Here is a 24,206-nt window from a genome sequence, read left to right as displayed (position 1 = left end):
CCCAACGGCCAAGGAAGCCTAGTCTTTTTTTACCGAATCAGAGAAAACATCAATCAGGTTTTCTCAAGATTGGGATGTTTACTCCGATTTCTTGCTAAAGAGAGTTTCAAAAATAAAAATTTAATTTTCGTGTTTCACCCAGCGACCCACCAAACGGCTCACCGGGACAAAGAATAGCTAGATAAGAGGCACACAGGCGCCTCCGATCTCCAAACCCTCAAAACACAGAAAACCATGGGGCAGCTTGGAAAAGAACACCAACAATATATTTCACACGTGAGCACACATGGCCAAGACAGAACAGGGATAGTAAAGGGATATTGAGACAATCCTAATCCTCTGACTCCCTTCATACCTGGCCATTGGCTGCAGCCTACAGGAGGTGGAGCTCAACACCATCTGCAGGGCCACCATCTGACCTAGATGGTCCCCCATACCACATAAACACGTCAGCAACGATCCTCTCACAATTGATTGCGGCTAATTGGCCGTGGAAGCCACACAGGGATTGAATGGTGCTACTACTCTGAATTTCCCGTTGCTTGTCTCACACACAGCCTCACGCGCTGATGCTGCTCCATTTGCGTGCCAGACCCCACCCCACCCCGTCCCTCACAACCTTTTCCTTCCCCTGTGATAATTAATGAAGTCTTTTCTCTTAGGGCATGAGAGAGGGCCAGTATTGACTTGGCTTTTAATATAGCTTTCAGAGGCTGGCACTCGTCTCTGGGGCATTGTACTGGAAAGTTAACTAATGGACTGAGAAGGAAGGGCTCTGTACACGAGGACACGGGAATCCAGGACACATTACTGCTCTCCCCCCCAACTCCCCATCAGACACATATACGCAAACACCCTGACTCAGGAAGGTGGGCATCAGGATAGGAGGCCTGGTGGATTTGCACGTGCAAGCTGCATAACAGTGCGCACCAACTGTACCATACAGAGGTAATGTGTTTTGGCTGCACGGTCATGAGATTTGCAGAGGTTCATCATGTGCCAAAGGACTATGCTAACCATCTTCCCATGCCACAAACAGATGGAGGAAGATCTCCCGTGCAAACAAAGGGAAAAGGAGGACAATGCTTCAGGCATGCAGATGTGCAGGCCTTGGGATGGGAGAATAATTCTGGATGTGCAGAAATATACAGGCTATTCAAATGCAGGAGGAGAGCAGTGCAATGGCTGTCCTGAATGCTGCAGGGTGCAGGAGACCTATGTGATGCAGGTCACTCCATCTCAGCCTCTTCAAAGCTCTGAGAAACATCCTAGGGAATCCATGGTCTCCAGAAAGATCTGCATCCTCTCTTTCATGGTCCCTTTGGCGTCAGCACCCAAACACTGCCACTGCCCTGCAATTCTATGATCTCTCCCATACCGGTAGGGCTAACTTGTACATTTCAAGCCTTTCTAGGATGCTTCAAATCTTGCTGGGAGGTGTATAGGGCCTTACAGGGTCAGATCGGAAGAAGGGTGCATGCACATGAAAGCTTATACCCAGAACAAACTTAGTTGGTCTCTAAGGTGCTACTGGACAATTTTTTTAATTTTATTTAGAAGGCCTTACATTGTGTCACTGGAACCAGCTGTGGAAGGCCTAGGTGGGGGGCAACGAAGGAAGAGATCTCCACCTGAGTGCAGATGAATTTGGGTAGTCATGAGGCTGGTATCTCTCACACGCCGATGCATTTTGGTGCTGCCCCTTTCCAAATACACACTTAATTTCTTCATTTATTGTTACATTTGCATCCTGCCTTTCCTCCAAGGAGCTCAAGGTGACACACATGGCTCTCCCCCTCCTCGTTTATTCTCCACAACAACTCTGTGAGGTAGGATAGGCTCAGAGGACGTGACTGGCCCATGGTCAGCTAGTAAGCTTCATGGCTCAGTGGGGATTTGAACCCTGGTCTCCAGGTCCCTAGTCTCTAACCACTACACGACACTGCCTCTCTACCAAGTAGAAAATGTACCTTTTCCGTTGGTTACACAACCAGTTAGAACACAAGGAACCAATCCGGCACAACAGGGGCCAGCAACTTTGAGAAGTTCGGTGCAATTAAAGTGGATTAAAGGACTCTCTGGCCCTAGTGCAACAAACCCACCTTACAAAAAACTTATTTGTTTGTGATTAGGAAGGTGGCTGGAAAATGCATTGGAAAGTGTGGAGTGATTAATGGGAAAACATAAATACCCAGGAGTGGCTGGTGGGGTTGTGTGGGTGCTTTGCTTTCTTCTCTGACTGCATTGTTGCTGCTTAACAAGAGGGAGAGAGGCAAGGCAGTGGAAACTCAGTGTGGTGTGGGCACGGTGGCGGAACGAATCTGCTGCGCCTGCTGCTGCATGCGCACTGCAACAAGCTTCCACTGCCATGCTCCTCCTCTCGGTAAGCGGCAGCAACGCAGCACAAGAGTTCTGTGGTGAAGGGATATGGTGTTCGCAGACTTCACAAACCTGGCTTGGGGTGTCTCCGTACTGCCACTGTTTTTGCTGGAGTGATTCAAGCGCATAGTGTGAAATTTAGGTCTGAGCAATTGACGTGAATTAGAGCATTCTGTCGCCCTTGCACAACAAATCCACTTTTAAAGAAAAGAAACAGGTTTCTCTGTGGTTAGGAAAACGACAGGGAAATCCACTGAAAAGGGCAGATTGAACACAGAACTTAATCAAAAGATGTATGCTTTTCGAGACATTTTGTGCAGTAAGCGATGAACAAATGCAAATAGTCATAAATACTTCACAAGCAAATCAGGGTGAACGCTCACTCTCATATTAATGCCCTGTAAACAAATCAGAACTAATAAATAAAAATAAAAATAAAAATTTATTTATACCCCAACCTGGCTGGGTTTCTGCAGCCACTCTGGACGGCTCCCGACAGAATATTAAAAACACAATAAAAGATCAAACATTAAAAACTTCCCTAAACAGGGCTGCCTTCAGGTGTCTTCTAAAAGTCAGATAGTTGTTTATTTCCTTGACATCTGACGGGAGGGCCTTCCACACGGTAGGCACCACTACTGAGAAGGCCCTCTGCCTGGTTCTCTGTAACCTCACTTCTCACAGCGAGGGAACCGCCAGAAGGCCCTCGGTGCTGGACCTCAGTGTCTGGGCAGAACAATGGGGGTGGAGACGCTCCTTCAGGTATACCGGGACAAGGCAGTTTAGGGCTTTAAAGGTCAGCACCAACATTTTGAAATGTGCACAGAAATGTGCTGGGAGCCAATGAAGGCTCCCAGTGTTTCAGGACCTGTGTTTTATGGTCTCGGCGACCACTCCCAGTCACCAGTCTACCTGCCGCATTCTGGATTAGTTGTAGTTTCCGGGTCACCTTCAAAGGTAGCCCCAAGTAGAGCACATTGCTGTAGTCCAAGCGGGAGATAACTAGTGCATGCACCACTCTGGTGAGACAGTCCATGGGCAGGTAGGGTCTCATCCTGCGTACCAGATGGAGCTGAATAGAGATCAGGTACAGTCTAACCCTCTACATGAACTATGTGCAGCCAAATCAGAATAAACCCTCAATAAACAGGTAATCCGGAGGAGCCCTTAGACTGAAGAGGAGTTCCTGGAAAAATGTAAAAATAGGTCCACAGTGCTCTACATTGAAGCAGAAAAGCACTATTTTTCTGTCATGCAGAAGTCCCACATTCAGTTTCTGGCATCTTGAGCTGAAGGCCTGCCCCCGAGACCCTGGAGAGCCACTGCAAGTCAGAGCAACCAATAACGGATGAGAGACGGACTCTGACTCAGTAGATGGCAGGTTCGTTTGTTTAATTTGAGCTGACAGCAGGAAGATTGCTCAGCTTTCCCACCCACCCTTCACTCCCACTCAGGTCAAACACCTGAAGTACTGGGTTGATGAGATGCAAATCATCCTTATAACTGGACATTGCTTCCCTGCCTTGTACTCAAGGAACAAAATACTAAGAGTGATGTTTTATGGGTAAGAGGAAAGCAGGCCTGCTTGATTGTCCCAAGTGCACCACCTAGTGGCCAATAGGGGCATTGCACATATAAGTTGAGAATTAACGGCACACACTCCAGATGATGTAATGCAGCCTTTGCCCCCCATAGGTATTGGATTAAGACTCACTTTCAGCTCCAGACAGAATGAGGCTGATGGGAGATGTAGTCCAAAACCTATAGAGGGCACCAGGATGGCAAAGGTTGGTGTCATGTTTGGAACAGGATTATTATTTCCCCCATGGGGAAAGAAAAGTGATATGAGAGGGAGAGAGGAATGAGAGACACAAATGCTCCTTGTTAGTATTTGGGGATCAGAATAGACTATATATTTTGAAAGTTTTTTGTTCTTTATATCTTAAGAGGTGTCCAAATGCATCAGATATTAAAGTCTTAACTTACATCTTAAGATAACCAAATTTTCTGTGATGGTTCCTCAGGGAGCATGTTTTCATCTATGTTTAGATGCCATTTTGAATCAAAACTGCACTATTTTTTTTAGTTTTGCTTCTTAGAATTCTCAACCATTGCCATGTATGGGGCTGCTAGAGGCATATATTTTGAAGGGATATGTGAGGAACTGTACTTTTAAAGGTGTTCTGAAATGGAAAGTAATGTTCTGATAGAATGGTTTGGGCAGGATGACCATCACATTAAAAGCAGACACCGAATAAGCAGAAGGGATTTTAGCCCATAATTCTTTATAAAGGATCACTGGCTGCAACCAATGCCAGGGCTCCAGGATGTTTAGTTTTTGGGGGGATGGGGAGAGAATCTCTACAGGCAGAGCATAACTATTAAAGGTACAACAGCCTTGCCCTGTACTGCATCTACACATGCTTTTTGCACAAGATGCCACAAGCCGTGTTGGTTCCAAAAAAACCTTCCTGGGACAGAATTGCTGAGACTGGTTTACTGCAGATTTCTTTAAAAATCAAAATCAAAATCTGTATCTGTATCTCACCTATCAGCACAAAAGCTGCTAAGCTGGCTGTCACAAACGTTTGGGTTTTTAAAATATATTTTTAAGGAAAATTCAAAACAAACTACAAAACAAAAATACAACAAAGAAGGCAATAACTCAGTGCTTGAGCCTTGTGTGCAAAAGGTCCCAGGATCAATTCCTGGCCTCTCCAGCAGGACTCACCACTAACACTTCCCCTCCCCCTCCCATTAAACCAGACTTCCCCAACCTGGTTATTTTTTTTCTTTTCCGCTTTTCATCCAAATGAATCCCAAAGCAGCTTACAACCAAGAAACAACAACACAATAGAACATCACAAATACAGCTCAAATTGTATAGAATAATTAACAAATATTCTGTGGATCGATTACAATATATTTTTAAAAAAGTAAAGGTAAAGGACCACTGGATGGTTAAGTCCAGTCAAAGGTGACTCTGGGGTTGCAGCATGGGAGGTTTTTGTCCACCACCCACTTTCCGAGTCAAACTGCTAGGTTGGCAGGAGCTGAGACAGAGCAATGGGAGCCCAACCCGTTGCAGAGATTTGAACCGCCGACCTTCTGATCAGCAAGCCCAGTGGTTTAGACCACAGCGCCACCTGCGTCCTTTACCTCTACAATCTATGAAACACTGTTAACAAAGGAACAACAAAAAATAAGCTAAACGTCGCAATTAAAGCAGAAGTCATATTATATGATTAACCAATCAATTCAGCATTTATAATCTATAAAACAACACTAACAAAACAGCAACCAAAAAAGTAAACTGAGCACGACTACATTCATACACACACTCTCCACCCTCCCCATGACTCAGATCACCCTCTGCACAGCCTGGAAACAGATAAGAGGGCTGCAAAACTCAGCAGCGCATGGGGTAAGATAGCCAAACTTCCTTCAGTAGCCCCTGCCTTAAGATTGCAGCCTCAGTATATACGGTAGGTAAAGTAAAGGGACCCCTGACCATTAGGTCCAGTCGTGGCCGACTCTGGGGTGGCGGCGCTCATCTCGCTTTATTGGCTGAGGGAGCTGGCGTACAGCTTCCGGGTCATGTGGCCAGCATGACTAAGCCGCTTCTGGCGAACCAGAGCAGCGCACGGAAACACTGTTTACCTTCCCACCGGAGTGGTACCTATTTATCTACTTGCACTTTGACGTGCTTTTGAACTGCTAGGTTGGAAGGAGCTGGGACCAAGCAACGGGAGCTCACCCCGTCATGGGGACTCAAACCGCCAACGTTCTGATCGGCAAGTCCCAGGCTCTGTGGTTTAACCCACAGCGCCACCCGCGTCCCTCAGTATATAAAAGGGGCTTAATTATGCACAGGATGAAACTGGACCCTTTCTAGGTGTTCTCAGGTTGGAGGTAACGGAAAGGCTCCAAGATCTGTCCTCTTGACCCCAAAGGACAGCATGGGGAGCCTGCATGCAGCTAAATGATTATTTACTTATTTTGGATTGGGCAGGTTGGAGGGGGGGGGGGAAATGATCCGTCATAAACCACTTGCAGAAAGCAATTTCCTTCCTTCTCCCATCCTACGTACATCAGCTACTACAGTGAAGAGAGGCCCTTTGTTTAATTGGTGCCTCGTCCCAGCCCGGCCAGTTTGTTTAGCTGGCCAGGACAAGCTGTCCCTTCTGCGGAAACCCCTTGCATAAGAATTAAATCTAAGCTGGGCTGAGAATGATGCTGGGCTAATCCACTGGAGCATGCTGGGAAGGCACACTTCAAAGCCATCCTTTCTCCCTCTCCTCTCGCCTATATGCGTATCACTGCTGCTGCTGCTGCTCTTCCCGCAGAAGAATGTGCGCTTGTCTCCTCGCTGAACTGGCTGGTTTCATAACAGCATGTGCTGCCCCATCCAATCCACATGGGGGCAGCCATGCCCACGGAAGTCCCCCAAAGCTCAGCGCCTGGCCTACTCACCGATGAGAAACAAACAAACAAGCCACCACCCTGAAGCTTTGCGCATCACTGCCCGCCCACGCACAGCACACATGTGCTGCTGCCGCTCGCTAGTCAGTAAATCCGTATTCTCGCACAGATGCTCATTGTTAAAACGTGCATCCCCCCTGCTCACCGCTTCACAAATGTGCTGTGCACGTGAATCACATGTGCATCCCATACTCCTTTCAAAGCTGCAGCGGCTTGCTCTGAATTCAGCACATGGACACATGATGCGCACGGCCCTACCATTAGGCTGAGGTGGATGACAAAGGGTGGTGAGTGGCAGCAAGGAATGAAAAGCGTAGAGCTGTGTGCCACATGGTCTGCCCTGTAGCCCCTAAGTTAGCCTGCTGCCCCAGGAGCAGGGGAATAAGAGATGGAGCTCAGAGGTTGAGCATCTGCACCGCATGCAGAACTCCCTAGGTTCAATCCCCTGCATCTTCAGTAGGGCTGGGAGAGACTCCCTTTCTGAAACCCTGGAGAGCCATTGCCTGCCAGTGCAGATAATAGATAGACCAATGGTCTTACTCAATATGAGTCAGCTTCCTATGTTCATATGAGGACACTGTCCTCTTCATCAGGCAGTATGACTTAAGAGTCAGTTCCCAATGGAATTAGCTTCTGTGTATGGAAAAGAGTGGGAGGCCCCATATCGCCTTTCAACTGAAGCAGTAAAATGTGTCGGGCTTTATGCACAGTCCTCCCAATACGATTTGCTTTAATATTTGTATGCCACTTTTCCGGCAGGAAAAAACAACTACTCTGTGCCCAAATCAGCTTGCAGCAACAAAATCAGCTTGCAGCAGCAGCAGCTGCATCGAATAGCATTCCAGTCCAAGTAGCAAAAGCAGTAATGAAACATATCAAAGCCGCAAAGGAAATATTTCAGAAACAGTTGGTAAGAATGTAAGGAGAGCCTGCTGGATGAAGCCAATGGCCCACCTAGTCCAGCATTCTGTTCTCACAGTGGCCAACCTGTGGGAAGCCTGCTAGCATCATTTAGTCACATAGTAATAACAGCCACGGCTAACGAATGCCAATGGAATTGCTTTACAATTAGCAATAATATTTACCAGCCTTTTGATCGTGAAAGCTGGGTGTGAACCTCAGGCACATAAAGTGTGACTCACTGGTGTGATTGCAGGATGCTTTATCTGTCAGCTGATTCCCCCAAAGGCTGCTGACACTCTGAGCATTTGGCACACAGCACATGTGCTGTCCATAAAGAAGCGCTCCTGGGGTAGGGGGTGAGGAGGTGATGCCCGTACTTAGTCAAATTTCCCCTTTGTTGTTTCTTGCGTTGGTTCCCCAGACTGCTTCTTAAAACTCTTAAACAGCAGCTTGGAGATTGGTTGAAAGGAGCTACTAACGAGAAAGTGCTTATCAAAATAACATCAGAACATAGTGAATCTCATTCTTGGCACATACACAACGCTATCTGTAGAGTGCGGCTGGCCAAGGGGAAGGTATGCCTGAAGGCAGTAAAAATCACTTAGTAGTTGCCTCTTCCAGAAGGGAGAAGCCTCTTTAGCTGGTGTTACAAGCCTCTTTGCTTCGACCTTACCCATCACACAGCTGCAATTCCCAGCACCCATAAACTACAGTTCCCTGGATTCCTTGGAAGTAAAGGAGGAAAGCAGGGGTTGGAACAGAATATCCTGGAAGGGGAATAAATCCTTAACAGAAGGGCTTTACATGGCACCATTTTGTTGCAAATGCAGCTTGCTAAACAGGAAGCTAAAATATCTGCAATATCCTCTGAAGCCAAAGTATTTTGATTAAGATTAATGGATGTTTAATGCCCTTTTGGTGTAATAAGCATCAATGGCTCGGGGTGGGCGAGGGTTCCTCCGGGATATGGGGGAGGGATGATGAACTGCAGCCCCTCACACCTGGAGAAACTGGGGCCTTCTTGCCGCATCTTTGAGGGGCAAGATTTGATCCTCTCACCCTTATTATGCCCAAAGGGATTTGCCATGTATGCGAAAAACGCTTGAAATCTCCCAGCTCATTGGTACAGCTGGGCTGGTTGCTATTTCTAGTCGGCGCTAACACACACAGCCTGGTGGATCAAGGCTTAAACTGACGGAGTTAGTGCCTTAATCATCTTTGCCCACAGAGGGCAAAGGGAAAGGAGAGGTGGGGGAAGAGGAAGGCCGTGGTGGAAACAATGACAGCCCAGCATGCAAAAGACACCGGTGTCACACTCACACAATACATTTAAATCACTCCTGTTCCACTTTAACAGTCATGGCTTCCCAAAAGAATCATGGGAACTGTAGTTCATTAAAGATAGTGGGCTCGTAGGTAATAATAATAATAATAATAAATTTTATTTATATCCCGCCCTCCCCAGCCGAAGCCGGGCTCAGGGCGGCTAACAACAATCAACAATTCCAAGTACCCTTAACAGTTTCCAGGATTCCCCACAGCTCTTAAAGTGGTATTGTTGCAGGAATTTATGTATAGGGTGGGGTGGGGGGTTGCCCCTCCAGCAGATATCATGCACATGCAGCCCACTACCAAAATCAGCACAATCACTTTTGTGACTTTTGTGATTTGTCCCCACAAAACACTTCATCAGTTTCTTCCTATCTATTCAAAGGGCCTTTGCTACACATACCAAATCTAACAATTCACTGATAAATGTATCTATGTACTGGCTCACTGGGAAAACTTCAGAAATTCATATAGACATGTGAGCTCAGCTACTCAGCAGCCCCTCTGCCTGAGTGACAATTCCTGGCATCCTGATACCTGAGTGCCAGACAGGTAGCCATTCCAGAAATAACAAACCCAGATGAAGACAAAAGGGTGTGATTAACTTGGCTGGGAAACAGGGAAATGTAAATATCTCTTTTCTTACACTTGATGGGTGTTTGGTGGAGGGCAAGGAGAACCATGGGGCAGGGTCCAGGATGCTCAGATTACTGCCACCAGACCTCCCCTTTCATGATGTAACCATGATGTATTAGTGATGTAGTTTGGAGGTGTAACATGGGGATTAGCAGCTAATAAAAGTTTGGGGGCTCTTTTGTTCAAGGTTTCCATCTTTTTCCACCTTGTGGCAGGTAGGAGTCCTGTTGCGACAGTCTTCAATAAAGACCAAGCCTACTAGCTGCTGTTTTGCTCTGGTATTCCTGGCTGGTGTCCTTGTTTTTTGTCCAAGGGAGCCCTCAGATTTCTATGTTAACAGTCTAAGAAACCAATACCATTATATGTCTGGTGTGATGGGACCCCCTCCCGCTTCCCTCCCCCTTGTTATTTCTACTGCCACCCACTAACTTACACAATTTCGGACAAATCACTTAGTTTTTTCCCCTGTATGAGGGGGCTGGTTTGTAACAGCAGCTCTCCCACCCCAAAATTTAAATCCCAAGGGAATTGATAGCGACAGCAGAGTGGGGTAATATCACAGCTTTGCCACATTCAAGCATGAATTCAGCTGCAGCGCTTGAGCAAGGGCTTTGCAGGCCCCTCCCGTCCCCAGGAGGATTTCATGAGGAGACTTGGTGCCAGCCTTGAATCCCCAGAGCAGCACTAAATGGAATTGTTGTCCCCAAGACCCATCAGCGCACTGCTTTTGAACAGCAAAGGTGCACAGACAGGTATTATTGGTGGCTGCGGTCCCAGTGGCACAAGTCTACTTGGCACAGTGCTGCAGGGAGGTAACTTTGGTCCCTGGAATTCATGATTTTACAGGCCCTTACCCCTCTGCTTTGGACAACCCTGTGGATGCACAGTGGTGAATCAACATTCCCTTTTGGCTTGCCAATCAGAAGGTCGGTGGTTTGAATCCCTGTGACGGGGTGAGCTCCCGTTGCTCTATCCCTGCTCCTGTCAACCTAGCAGTTCGAAAGCACGTCAAAGTGCAAGTAGATAAATAGGTACCGCTCCGGTGGGAAGGTAAACAGTGTTTCTGTGTACTGTTCTGGTTCGCCAGAAGCGGCTTAGTCATGCTGGCCACATGACCCGGAGGCTGTACGCCAGCTCCCTTGGCCAATAAAGCGAGATGAGCGCTGCAACCCCAGAGTCGGCCACGACTGACCTAATGGTCAGGGGTCTCTTTACCCCTTTACCTTTTGATCCCTTCCCACCACCATTATATTCTTTTGTAACTGGACCATTTCTACATTCCTGATACCTCAGAGTAACAAACAAGAACTATTTGCCAAACCTGACCAAAAAAAGAAAACAAAACAAACACTCTCAGCACATATAGTTTTGCACTACTGTCTCACTTAAATCATAACAGCATCGCGACTGTAGGAATAAAATGGGGCTTTCTTCTACTGTCTACACAGTGACATTATGGAACATTCTCCATGTCAACAAAAAAACAAACATATGCTACAATTAGTAGACTTTGCAGATATTTGAAGTCCCTTCCCTAAATTCTCACCTTCCATTATCATTATTTTTAAAAGCAAGTCTTCATTTTGTTTACTTAAGAAGACATGGGAGGAAAACATGCCTGTCTTAATTGGACCCAGCTGCTGAAAAGGCAGTAGAGTCTTCTTCTGGCTTATAACATTCTGGCCATTCTGAAATGTAACATGAGTGACATTCCAAATGTGGCATTATATTTTCATAATGAGAAAATACAAAATTTATATATCCTTATGCATTATTGTTTTGCCAAATGCAATGTTGTAATTGTTTTGGATTCAGTGGCAGTAACAGTAGTGGAGAGTGTTGGTGCTTTTATTAAGTACCAGGCTTCAGTACAGAATAAAAGGCGGTGAAACCAGAATAACACAGCATAAGGACGATAAAATACTTCCCTATTCTTTTATCAGGAGCTCCAAGGAATGACAACGGAGAAACTCCAGCTGGCACCCAAGAAGTCATGGCCTACACCAAATCTTGAATGTGAGAGACCCCATCAGGGAGAGTTATATACTGTTACTAGCCCATGGGGTCCCAGGCACACACACAGGGTCTGTGTCCCTTTGGAGAACAGAAGACACGGCTGAGACTGTTGTGCTTTAAGAAATATGGTGTATTCACCTATTTACACCTTCATTCTGCATGTAGGAAGTCCAGCTCTTACAGCACGACAACCTTCCCCCTCTAAGATGGATCTCAGCTCTTTCATCCTCCTACTTCTTCCCAGAAACCCTTTCTCAAAAATGCACCCCATCACCTTGGCAACCCTTCAAACCCCTGTCTTCACACCTCAGGGCAGGGGTAAGTTCTCTTCCATTGGCAATGATCATCAACAGCCTTCTATTGTTCCCTTAATGGTCCTAGCTTGGGCAGGCTGGTTTGCATAAACCAGCCCAGGAATTCCTGGAATTCCCTGTCTGGCACACTTGTGCACTTAAATCCATATCCCAATTAATTAAAACCCTGGCATTTATTAATTTCTAGGGTTTGCCCCCAATCTATAACAAGACATTAGACCCTTAGTGATTACATGCTGGCTGGCCTGATATCCTAAATGCCTCACACCTGTTCCAGAAGCCATTATTGGGATAGTGTGAGGGATGTTACATCACCTGCCAGGTGAAATAGGCCAATAGACAGGAGCCAGCACAGTTAATTAATCCTACAGGTGTACTACTGCTGACAGGCACTCAACCTTCATTCTGCCAGCACTTATCCTTGAAGCCCAGACACAATCAAGACAATAAAGCAAACTGAAAACCCTTCAGAGTCCTAAAGGGTCTAACATCATGGCTGGTGTATACTGTTTCCCCTTCCCATTTTTGTCTAGACCTTATTTCAGAAGTGAAGATTCATGAGATGTATCCCCTCCCCCCACAACTTTTTGATATTAGTTGGTAGAAGTGTAAAAATTCACTAGAAGAGTCCCAAGAGTCCCTGTTATGGGATACAGCTCTGAAATTGCCAAGGTGCTTATTTATCAGTGGACGTGATGACCCAGTTACATAATTTTGCGCGCATTTCTTTTAGAGGAAGGATTTAGGAGGATGGCAGAAATTATATTCACATGTTCCTAGGAGCAAGAGCCCTCAAATAATCCAGGGGTGCACGTATGATCGACTGTGAACAAGTAGGGGGACATGGCAGAGGTGTATAAAATTATTCATGGTATGAAGAAAGTTATAGGGATAAGTTTTTCTCTCTTCCATAATCCTAGAACTTGGGGTCATCCAACCAAGCTGAATGTTGAGAGATTCAGGACAGACGTACTTTTTCACACAATGTATAGTTAAACAATGGAACTCAATTCCACAAGAAGTTGTGACAATCACTACTTACTTGCATGGCTTTATAAGGGCATTAGACAAATTCAGGAGGGATAAGGTGATCAGTGGCTACACTCATGATGACTCAGTAGTGGACTGTGTGCTGGGTCAGTAACACTTGCCTGACCTTCTGATGGTTGAGTTGCTACTGCTTACCAGGGTGAGGAAGAACAAGGTGGCAGGGAAGATCAGCACAGTGCAAATGCACCAGCAGGAGCAACAGGTTGGCTCCACCAATGCGTTCACACCATGCCAGCCTCCCCACTGCCTTGTGTTTGTCTTGTCCCTTCCTAGTAAGCAGCAGTGACTCAGCTGTCAGGAGGTCAGGTAAGTGCCATTGCCCCACTATACTGTCTGCTCCTGGGATGATGACTGTATCTCCAGAATCAGAGGCACTATGACTGAGATGCTAGTTGCTGGGGAACAAAGTGTAAGAGAGAGCTAGTGATGTCTCGCTTGCAGGCTTCCCATAGGCATCTAGTTAGAACAGTATACTGGACTAGACAGGCACTGGTCTGATCCAAGAGGGCTCTTCTTATATTCAGAATAGGAGAAACATTTTCCAAAGGGGTTGCCATGCCAGTTTGTTGCAGCAAAAGCAACAGAGAGCCTTAAGGCACCTTAAAGACTAACCCATTTATTATGGCATATAAGCTTATCTATATGCACACACAGGTTGGTGGGGTGGCATTGTAAATAGCGAGGTCAAAGGGAAATGAAACACAGAAAGTACAGACAATGATAATTGCGCTAAACAATGGCAATTCACAAAACAGTGGCTGGTGATAACATAGACATCCTGGGCAGCTAATTAGCATGTGAATACTGATTTATAAAAACTTTATCTCAGTTCAGCCCTTAAGTGATTGGAACTGAACCTCTTGATGAATTGTAATTCAACAGCTTCAGGTTCCAGGATCCCTCTATAATTCCTTTGTCCAAGAGGGGCCATTTTGTTTTATTGGACAGCCCTCATAGGAGGCTGTCTTGTACTGAGAAAGATCATTGGCCCACCCAGCTCAATATTGTGTATGGCAGAGCCGAGGAAACCGTTTGGCTCTTGTGGGTCAGATCCTTAGCAGAGCCTAGCCCAAGGGGCCAAATTTGGCATGTGGGTGATTTGACACTTGGTGATTGGCTTGCAAAGAGCTTTGTGCACTGTTTTGAAGGTGATGGGCCCTGGAGCCCACGCCTGCTCCACCTTGCCAATGCACACTTTAAGGTTCCAGATTTTGCACTGTCAGCTGTGCCTCTACCAGCTGTGCCTCTGCCTGTGATTACATCACATATCTGGGGCTAGATGGATATGGTTTGGGGAAGAGAACCTCATGGGCCAAATGTGAGCCCAGTATTGCCCCATGGTCTGGAGGTTCCCCACCTTTGCTCCAGGGTTTCAGAGATGCCAAGTACTAAAAGTAGAACTTTCTGCAAACAAACAGAAGCTCTGCCTCCGAATTATTGTCCTTTCCTGTAACACACCTCAGCATACTTCTGCTGGTACCCCACAGTCTGATGAAAAGCACTGGGGTACCTACAAACACTTGGTAGAGAGTGCTCACTTTATGACTAGTTCCACTACTGCCGTCTCCATTTTGTTTCAGATCCTAACTTCCTGGTGTGACCAGAGGCTGAAACTCTTGCTCCCTTAAGAACAACGGGTCTTCCATAAAGGGACTTCTTCAAGGACTTCTTCAATAAGAAGTTTAAGTGGAATAAAACTGGTGAATTGCTCCTTATTTTCCCAGTCACTGTGGATGCCTCTGAGTCTCCAAGTTGGCCTGACCTGCAATACTCCCTTTTTCTGATGATTCACAGCTGTGCAATGCTGAGACAACATATTCCACATACAGTGGTACCTCTGGTTATATACTTAATTCATTCCGGAGGTCCGTTCTTAACCTGCAACTGTTCTTAACCTGAAGCACCACTTTAGCTAATGGGGCCTCCTGCTGCTGCCGCACCGCCGCCGCATGATTTCTGTTCTCATCCTGAAGCAAAGTTCTTAACCCGAGGTACTATTTCTGGGTTAATGGAGTCTGTAACCTGAAGTGTATGTAACCTGAAGTGTATGTAACCCGAGGTACCACTGTACTCAGAAGAGAAGTTTACTTGAGCATTCAGCATATGAAATCGGATGTTATGGAATCAAAAGGTGCATGTCTCTAGATCATATGACCCATCAAAACCCAGCAGGTAGGCCCTGAGGAGAATTGCTAAGATGCTGAAACTGGGATTTCGGTATTATGGGATTTTGATGTGACCAGATCTTAAAGATATTTGAATTCCATGTCAGCTGGAAGGACAATTTATTTGTTGCTCCACTTTGGTAAAGCATTGTTTGGGATGATCCAGGTTATAAACAGTGGTCCACATAGCTGACTGAAGTGCTAGGATTCACCACAGTGACATTTTGGAGGCTAGAACTATAAAACAATTCAGTAAATTTCTCAAGAGGGGGCCTAGGACAAGAGGAAGATGGGGTGGAGGCCAAATCCATTAATTCGCAGACAAACCATGAGGCAAAGATCTATTGACTGTTGCCTAACCTTCATGTCTACAAATTCACCAAGTATGACAGTTGCCATAGGGATTGTGATTGTGACTTGGAGTCTGGAGGGGGGGGGGCTGTGAGCTCTATCTCAGGGAGACTCCATGATATGAAAAGTCTGGAATAGACAACTTCGCTCTGACTAAGGAACTAGGGATGTTCCAGTCCCGGCTTGGCCTTTGTTATGATGGAAGAGCTCAGATCTTCAGAAATGAGGCCACCTCACCGATTCCTCACAAATGAAGAGCCATTTTGTCAGGTGAGTGAGGCCTAAGCTACTGATGAAGTAAACTCAGCCTCTATGACACCACTTAATGTTGACTTGGGCAGGTAATGTTGTCCATTGCTGGTTGCTTGACAGCTTGGCTTTCTCCTAGCCTCTGAGGACTACCTAGAGTACACTGAATCCCCAAGCCCTCATTGCAGAAGATAAAAGGCTGGAGAAAGGTATCTAAGAAGCCGGGTTTAAAAATGGAAAGATTATGAGAACAAGAAGTCATTGGTCTTGGGTAGCTGAGATAGTTGAGTCTCACTCAGCTTGGCCATGAGCCAACTGTAGGCGGTGTGGAAAGAGATGGAATGTTAACTTTTATGTTTGGTGGAACTTTTACGTTTATGTAAGTTGTAAGCAGCTTTGAGATTTCCCCCCTTACAAATATAAAGCTGTATAGAGTAACATTGTGGGCATCTGTCTGTCACAAAAGACAAAAGATGTCCCTCAAGGCAGAGGGTAAAAGCAGTATAGAAATGATGATGGTGATATTAATAATAATAATAATAATTTCAACTCAGGTAGGATAGTGCACTATTAGTGCAGTCCTCACTGGGCTGGGGTGCTTCCCCACTAGATGTTTACAGCGGAACTCCCACCCACTAGAATTGTGCTCTTCCAGACAACCCGTGTCTTGAGCATTAACCCTTATTTGCTTGCACAGAGTTTCTGTGAATGTCAGATTGTATCTGGTCTTTACTGAGCATTTGTTCCAATATATTTGCAGAGAGGTTATATGACAATGAATAGTCACTCTGATTTGCTTGTGGGGCATTTATTCAATTTGCCCTTCATTATTTGTTCATTCTGCACACTTTTCAGTGCACTGCCCATCACTTTCCTAACTACAAATAGTAAATTTTAATTTTTTTAAAGGGGATTTACTGTTCTAGGGGCAACAGAATGATTTAATTCGCTTCAGTTGCACAAATTTACTGGTATACACTTGAATCTCTTCTACAAAATACTGGGTTTGGAGGCATCCTTTGTTCAGTCACTTTTTATGGGGTATCAACATGACATCATAATCACATTGTTGTCCTCTTGTGTGTCCCCTCTCTCCCAATGTTCTTTCTATCTTTTAGATCTTAAAAAAACAGTAGTCCAACATCTCTACAGGTGTAGATCACCTTGATGCTCCTTTTCCATCCTTTTGAAGAAATGTGGTTTTGATGTGCACAATAACAAACTAGATAGATGAGCCAGTTTAGCATCATGTTAATTGTTCCCCTCTAATCTGGCACTAAAACACTTTTTAATTTACCTTTCAGAAAAGGCATTGCATTTTTAGCATTTCTTTGTTAAATTTGTGTCGTAGAATCATAGAATTGTGGTATTAATTATCTTTAAGGTCTTCTATGAAACAAATAACTTTATTTAAACAAGCTTTCTTTAACTCCTAACTCTCTCTGAACATCCTGCTCTCTCTCTTTATACTTTCTGTGCTGAATCACTTTCCGGTAGCTGTTCCCTTAACCTGTGCCTTCCCTGTGTGTCTCCAAGTTTCTCTCCCTGACTGCTGTTCTAAGTCTCTTATTCAGTTCCACATTCTGTACATTGATATAATGGTGTCTTTCAAAAAGTGATGTCATTGAATATATTGACACTTACTTTTGAGTAAACATGCCTAGGACTGCAATGTTATTTTTGTTTATAAAAACACGCACACATTAATAAAAACATAATTTTATAGGTGCGTAAGATGCTTCCTTATACCCTTATTCCCTTAATAAATTAGCAGCATCCAGTCTGCCACTCCTGAAGTGCAGGCCACATGTTGGAATTGTGGGGTGGAAATAGATATAGATCACCTGTGTGGGGTAAATAATAAAACAATTGGCTGGATCCGTAGGTCTAAAGCACAAGGCTAAACATACTCTCTATCAAGAGACCGCCCCCAGCAGTTTAAAATCACATAATTACAAACTCCAAAGGCCATATTCATGTGTTATTCCATGCAGCAGCAAGTAAACACAGGCAGAAATATTGGGATACAAAATATAGTGAAATAGCTCTAAGCACGGGGGCTGAGCTTGTAAAGAACAAGTTCACACAAGTCAAGTCAGGCTTACAAAGTGATGTTAGACTGCAATTCTGTTTCAGATTTTAAGGGTGCACCAAAATGCCCTTTTATCACGTTGAATTTCATGTTAATTTTGTCCCTCAAGAATATATTTTTTCATGCTTCCTTCTCTCATAATTCTGAGTTAGGGCTTGTTATTGTGCAGTTTTATACATGTCTACTCAGAAGCAGATTCCCATTTAGCTCAATGAGAGTTACTCCCTGGGAAGTGTACACAACATTGTAGCCTTAGACTGAAAACCTAAACACACTGGGAGAATTATATTCACAGACCCATTAAAATTAATGGCCGCAATTCATTTGGCTCCATGAATTTCAGTGGGTTTACTCTGAACTTAGTTCACTGCAACCCACATACTAGAAAGTGAGCCTCATTGAACATATTGACACTTACTCTTGAGTAAACATGCCTAGGGATGCATAAAGGCATAATTTTATAGCTGCATAAGACGGTGCAGGATTTCAAACAGGGTCTCTCTCAGCCCCACCTGGATATGCTGTGCATTGAAGCTGTGATCTCCTGCATGCAATGCACAGGTTGAACTACCACTGAGCTAAATCCCATCCTTTTCCCCAGTGTTTTCCCCCACACGTCCCTCAATAAATTGATCCAGTTTTTAAAAAGTAAAAGGCATGGAGCACGAAACCTTAAGACAGGGTGGTGCAGGAGTCAGATTTAGCTTCTTGTGAAAGGAATTTGCAGGCAAAAGTAACAGTGTCCAAACTTACCATTAAAAAATAAAAGAAAAATATCTGTTTATTCCGGGCCAAGGACAAGACAACAGGCAATTAGAGGGACAGTCCAAGACTGCTAACTTTTGCCTCTTTTGTTCAATGCTTTGCAAGTCTTTGTGTTAAGTATAAGTGGAGCACAGTGACAAATCTTGGGGTACAGTGTGAGTCCCTAAAACTGAATGCATGTACCTGAAAATCACAAGTTTGAAGTAAAATGAAACCATACGGTAAAAAAGAGTGGGGAAATCTATGGGTGGGTGGAAATGCACTTTTCCTTCCCTTCCTGCCAAAATCTTCTAATGCATAGCCTTCTCAGTCTAGTCATGCCAATGGCTAGCGTTTGTCAGCAAACTTGTTGAGGTCTGGTCAATATATCCTAAACTTTGCCTAGAGCAACCCTGACACATTTACACAATTCCGTAGACTCTGCCGGTTAGATGAACGTGTTGCACAAATTAATAACAGATGGGTTTCTGGAGTTTGTGTGAGCTGCTATGCTCCCATGGGCAAAAGGTGCTTAGGAACATTGGGAGGTGACAGAGTAAATTGTTGCAGCATTACTTCCCTGTAGGTGTGGCCGTAATTAATTTTGTCTGAGGCCAGCTTAGCTTGCATACGAGCCAAACCATGAGGGGTTCTGGGTGCTGATAGCAGAGCCTGCTTGTTGATATCTTCAAATTCCTCAAGAATCTTCTTTCTCTGCTTAAAAAGCATAAAAAAAGCTGAGTAAAAGAAATCCAAGTGGATTCTTAGAGCTTTGTCAACACATGACATACTTGTCACCTCAGTTTTCTGTTGCCCAGAAAGCTAATGCAAAGCGCTGTGAAGAAGTCTGGAATTGTTCCAGATATAACAGGGCAACCAAAATATCCCCATATTAGCCACTAGTGGATAGTTGATTTTATGATGTCTTTAACATGAGTTATTTGTTGGATTGTCATGTTATGTCACAAAATGATATGGGTCACATCCACTTCACACATTGAAAGCTCAGAGCTTTCCCAGAGAATCCTGGGACTCTTAGTTTCCTAGAGGTGCTGGGAAATGAAGCTCTGCAAGAGGTTTGACTACAGCTCCCAGGATTCCATAGGGAAAGCGATGTGTCTTGAGTCTCGACTGTGTTTGAAATGTCTGGTGTGAATGTCATCTTAGTATTTTGTTACTGTAATGATATCCTTATCTGCATTTTTGTTGTTCTGTTGTAAGTCACTTTCAGCATATATTTATATGGAAATGCTGCATTCAAATTTAAATATATAGCTTGACTATCAGCCTTGACATATCCTCCATGAATTTGTCAATCCCCTTTAAAGTCATCAAAGCTACTGGCCGTGACCACATCCTTGTGACAGTGACTTCAAGGCATTAATTATGAATTGTGTGTAAAAAAACAACCAACCCCCCTTTTTTTGGCTGCATTCACACCACAGTTTATTCCATTTGCCTGATGTTCCCCTAACTAGTTAATTTTTGTGTTATAGCTGAACTGTCACACCACATAAAAGCCACTACTGGAAATATAGCAGAATATAGTGCACGTTTAATATTTGTGGCCATGTTATTTGCTTCCAGAAAAAAAACCACATATGTAAATAACAAGGAAATGGGTGGGTGCTAAATCTTCTACAGTACTATATTTCTCCAAGTGGTTTTTACACTGCGGGAGAGCTCAAATATACTGTGGAAATTAACAATTTGGGAAACAAAATAAACACTGGGAAACAGTGTGAGTAAAGCCTTTGTCTGTCCAGTAGCCACTGTCAATCAGCTAGAATCATAGATTCTAGCCTTTGAAGTTACCTAGCAAGTCCAGCCTCTTGTCTAGTGCAGGATCCGCAACACAGGGCGATGCAGCAGCATCACTGACAGGTGGCTTTACAGCCATTGTGTGAAGCTATTTTCACATGTATAACACATGAAGCGGGTCCTTGACAGAGGAAGAACTTCCCTCTATCCACTTTGAACCTCAAGTGTAGTTTTATAAATTTGCTAACTAATTTCATTTTTGTGTAGCTACAAGGACACCATTGTGGAAGCCTCACTGTGCTAACACACATACACATTAGAGACCCAGGTTGAGTTTTGTCACCAGACAAAATATTAGCCACAGGTAACAGGGCTTGCTGAATCCAGACCAAGCTTTGTGTCTTCACTGGTTGTTGGTTTTTTTGTAGGAATCCTACTCTGGCCATTGATTGATTGCATTTATATCCTACCTTTTTCTCTAGGGAGTGCAAGGTGATGTATATGGCTCCCCTCCCAATCCCAGGTCCTAGTCTGACACTACTCTACCACATTGGCTTCCTCTGGCTACCACTGCAGCCACTCCCAGATGCTTAGGGAAAGGGAACAAGGGATCGGCACCTCAGCTGAATTACATGAGCATACATACGCACTCCTCTTGATTTGGAAGGATGGCCAAGCTAGAATTGGAGTGACCAAGCTGAGAGAGGCTGTGTTCTAGGAAGCTACGCAGCACCTCCAGTTAAGCAAGACAAGGATGTCTTATGGCCCTAACCAGGGCAATTGCTGTATGAGAGCATACAATTGCCGTATTGTGCAATTATTTGATGATAGATGCTACCAACCTTTTTATCTGCTCTACTTTTGTTAATGGAGAGGTCACATCAACACCATACATTTAAAGCACACTTAAAGTACATGTTTTCCCCCAAAGAATCCTGGGGCAACTTGCCCCTCACAGAGCTACAACTCCCAGCACCTTTAACAAACTACAGTTCCCAGGAGTCTTTGGGAAATGTATGGTATGGATGTGACCGTAATCTCCAAGTGGTGTATAGTAAGGTTACAAAAGATACAATAAAGATACTGTAAAATCAGTTAAAGACAACAAAAATTAGAAAACTTAAATTGCTTGCTGAAATTAAGTGCCGGAAGTTCAACAGGGAGAGGGCCTGTCTGATATCACCTGGGTGGGGAATTTCACAGAACTGGATCCACAGTATTCAGGAAGTAGTAGTCATTGCTTGTCTTGTGACCTTTGATCAAACGCATCCAGAGAAATTGAACCATTTCAGAACATTCATATACAGTACAGGTATGTATATGAATGAGCCAAAGACTGATGGTTCTAATCAAGTAAATGTTGTTTGATAAAACTATTGGCTGGAAGATATGAGGGAGAGGAACAGCCATTTTACAGGCAATGCAAATGACAGAATGCAGCCTGAAATGTTTATGGTTTGGATTTTGTGTTTGACTTTAAGCTGAGTTTTGAAGACAAGCATACAGCCCATTCCTAAGCGAGTTTCTTGGGATGTTCCACCAAGCACCATGAGGCAGATTGAAGCAACTGCCTCAGGCAGCACATGATGGCTGCACAGACATGTCTGAGAACAAGCACTTGCAAATGGCTCAGGGTCCAATAAGTAAACAAAAGCAAATAAATGTTGTAATGAGTCTAGAGTGTTAAAAATATTTTGGTGTGGAGACTTGAAAGAAACATCTCACATTCTCCAGAATACAGTGGTACCTCAGGTTAAGTACTTAATTCGTTCCGGAGGTCCGTACTTAACCTGAAACTGTTCTTAACCTGAAGCACCACTTTAGCTAATGGGGCCTCCTGCTGCCGCCGCACCGCCAGAGCACGATTTCTGTTCTCATCCTGAAGCAAAGTTCTCAACCTGAAGCACTATTTCTGGGTTAGCGGAGTCTGTAACCTGAATCGTATGTATCCTGAGGTACCACTGTACAGGCTGGATGTTATGCAAAGCAAGCCACAATCTTGAGATTTTAGGAAACACAGGAGGCTGCTTTACACTGTGTTAGAGGCCTTTGGTCTTTGCAGCTCAGCACAATGGCCTGTGCTGACAGGCAGCAGTTCTCCAGGGTTTTAGACATGGGTCTCTCTCTCCCAGCCCTACCCCCTGGAGATGCTGAGGGTTGATCCTGGGACCTTCTGCATGCAGTGCAGATGCTATCCTACGGAACACTGCCCTTTGTTGTCAGAGGGATACTTCCAGCTGGATCCTGTGCATGTTTGGCTTGGTAGGAAGTCTTAATGGGATTTACAAAAAGAAAACGTGTGGAAGTTTTGGCTGTTAATGCACTAACTACATTGGGCCAGGCTTTAGGACTATAAGCTCCCACATCTCAGCCCTTTGTCCAGAGTGCGCAAAATATAACTTTTCTGATCTTGAGGTGTTTATCTGTCTGTGGATTATGGATTTGCTAAAAAGCTTTGAGCTGTGCAACAGAGCTGGATGCTTTGGACGCCTACCCAGAAAGTTAGGATGAGCTCAGCTTCCCCTCCAGCTTAATATGTGCAGAAGCTTGCAGCCTCTCTTGTCCTGAGCCGAGCAATGGGCGCCTTTTCGTTTACCCAGATGAGAGGCATTTGGCGGCCGTTCTTCTGGATTCCGCGCAACGCGATAGCGATGCACTGCGGTGCAGGTGTGAGCTAGACAGCTGCTAACAACTTTCACAAAATTGCGCCGGTACATATTTTTTGGGGATGGGTAGCGGGTCATTTCAGAACCCCCGTCCCCCGCGCGTTTATTCCCCCCCTCAAAAAAAGCGGTTGCCAGCGTGGGCGACCAGGAAGCCCTCGCAAAGCAAGAAGCAACAAAAACAAGCCGCTGCCCCTTTAAACCTCCGAGGGAGGGCCCAGGGCTTTGTAGGATGACATCAGTGGGTTTGGCCCTGAGACTCAATGGAAACTCAATGAGCGAGAGCCTCGGCTGTACACACACCGAGGGAGGCTGGAGGGGAAGGAGGGAGGCAGCTGAGCAGGCAGAGCGCAGAGAAGGAGGAAGCGGCGGCGGCGGCGGCGGCGGCGCTCAGAGCTGGCTACGGCCGCCTTTCCCAATCCTCCGTCATCCTTCCTTCCCCGGCGCCTTTCCTCCCTGACAGCCCCGGGAGCAGAAGCGGCAGACAGGCTCCTTCCAGGCGGGGTGAATATTGTGGGGATCCGGGCAGGTTTTGGGGTGCAAATCCGGGGGGAAAGGCGGCCCCTCCGTCCCTTTGTTTTTCTGCTGAGAGAGGAGGATAAGGCGGCGGGGGGGGAGGGGGAAGAGGCTCTCGCTCGCTCACACACAGCACACAACGCGCACATACACAACACAAGGCACACTTACACAACACGGCGCACACAAGGCTGGGCTGGCATAGGGCTGGGGCCCCCCCCGTGGAATTTGGTGACAGGCGAAGGAGGAAGCTGTAACCGAAACGGGGGGACGACAACAAAAGGCTCGTTTTCTCTCTGTGTGTGTGTTTTAATTTTTGACGGAGACAAAGGATTATGCAGGCATCTTTCTCCCCCCCCCCTTCCCCAGCTTCACTTTCGGAAGGACACATTGAGGGGCTCCTGTGTCGCCCCCCCCCGTTCCTCTCCCCCCCCCCATTTGCTGTCTACATGCAGAAATGGCTCCACTGACTTTATATATATATTTAAATTTTACTTACTGAGTGTTAGGCTCAACCTAATGTCCAAGTCAGTGTGTGTGTGTTTGTTTGTTTTTG

At 45.2% G+C, this 24,206-nt stretch overlaps 1 protein-coding gene across 5 annotated transcripts in view; it reads left to right on the top strand.

Annotated features, from left to right (window-relative positions):
• Positions 1–15,726: 15,726 nt before the first annotated feature.
• Positions 15,727–24,206, top strand: part of CSNK1E (casein kinase 1 epsilon) — a 49,868-nt gene continuing 41,388 nt past the window's right edge. For 2 of the 5 annotated variants that reach the window (XM_081024201.1, XM_081024197.1), the window contains exon 1: positions 15,727–15,895. The gene's annotated coding sequence lies outside the window, so the exon portion shown is untranslated. Of the gene's footprint in view, positions 15,896–15,948; positions 16,084–23,423; positions 23,639–23,908; positions 23,934–24,206 lie in introns of those variants that run through there. The other 3 variants (XM_081024199.1, XM_081024198.1, XM_081024200.1) reach the window with 3 other exon arrangements.

Source organism: Podarcis pityusensis, assembly GCF_964106645.2.
Source record: "Podarcis pityusensis genome assembly, chromosome: 10".
NCBI classification, from domain to species: Eukaryota; Metazoa; Chordata; class Lepidosauria; order Squamata; family Lacertidae; genus Podarcis; species Podarcis pityusensis.
Note: the sequence above shows the minus strand (reverse complement) of the source record. Positions and strands in the feature narration are given on the sequence as shown.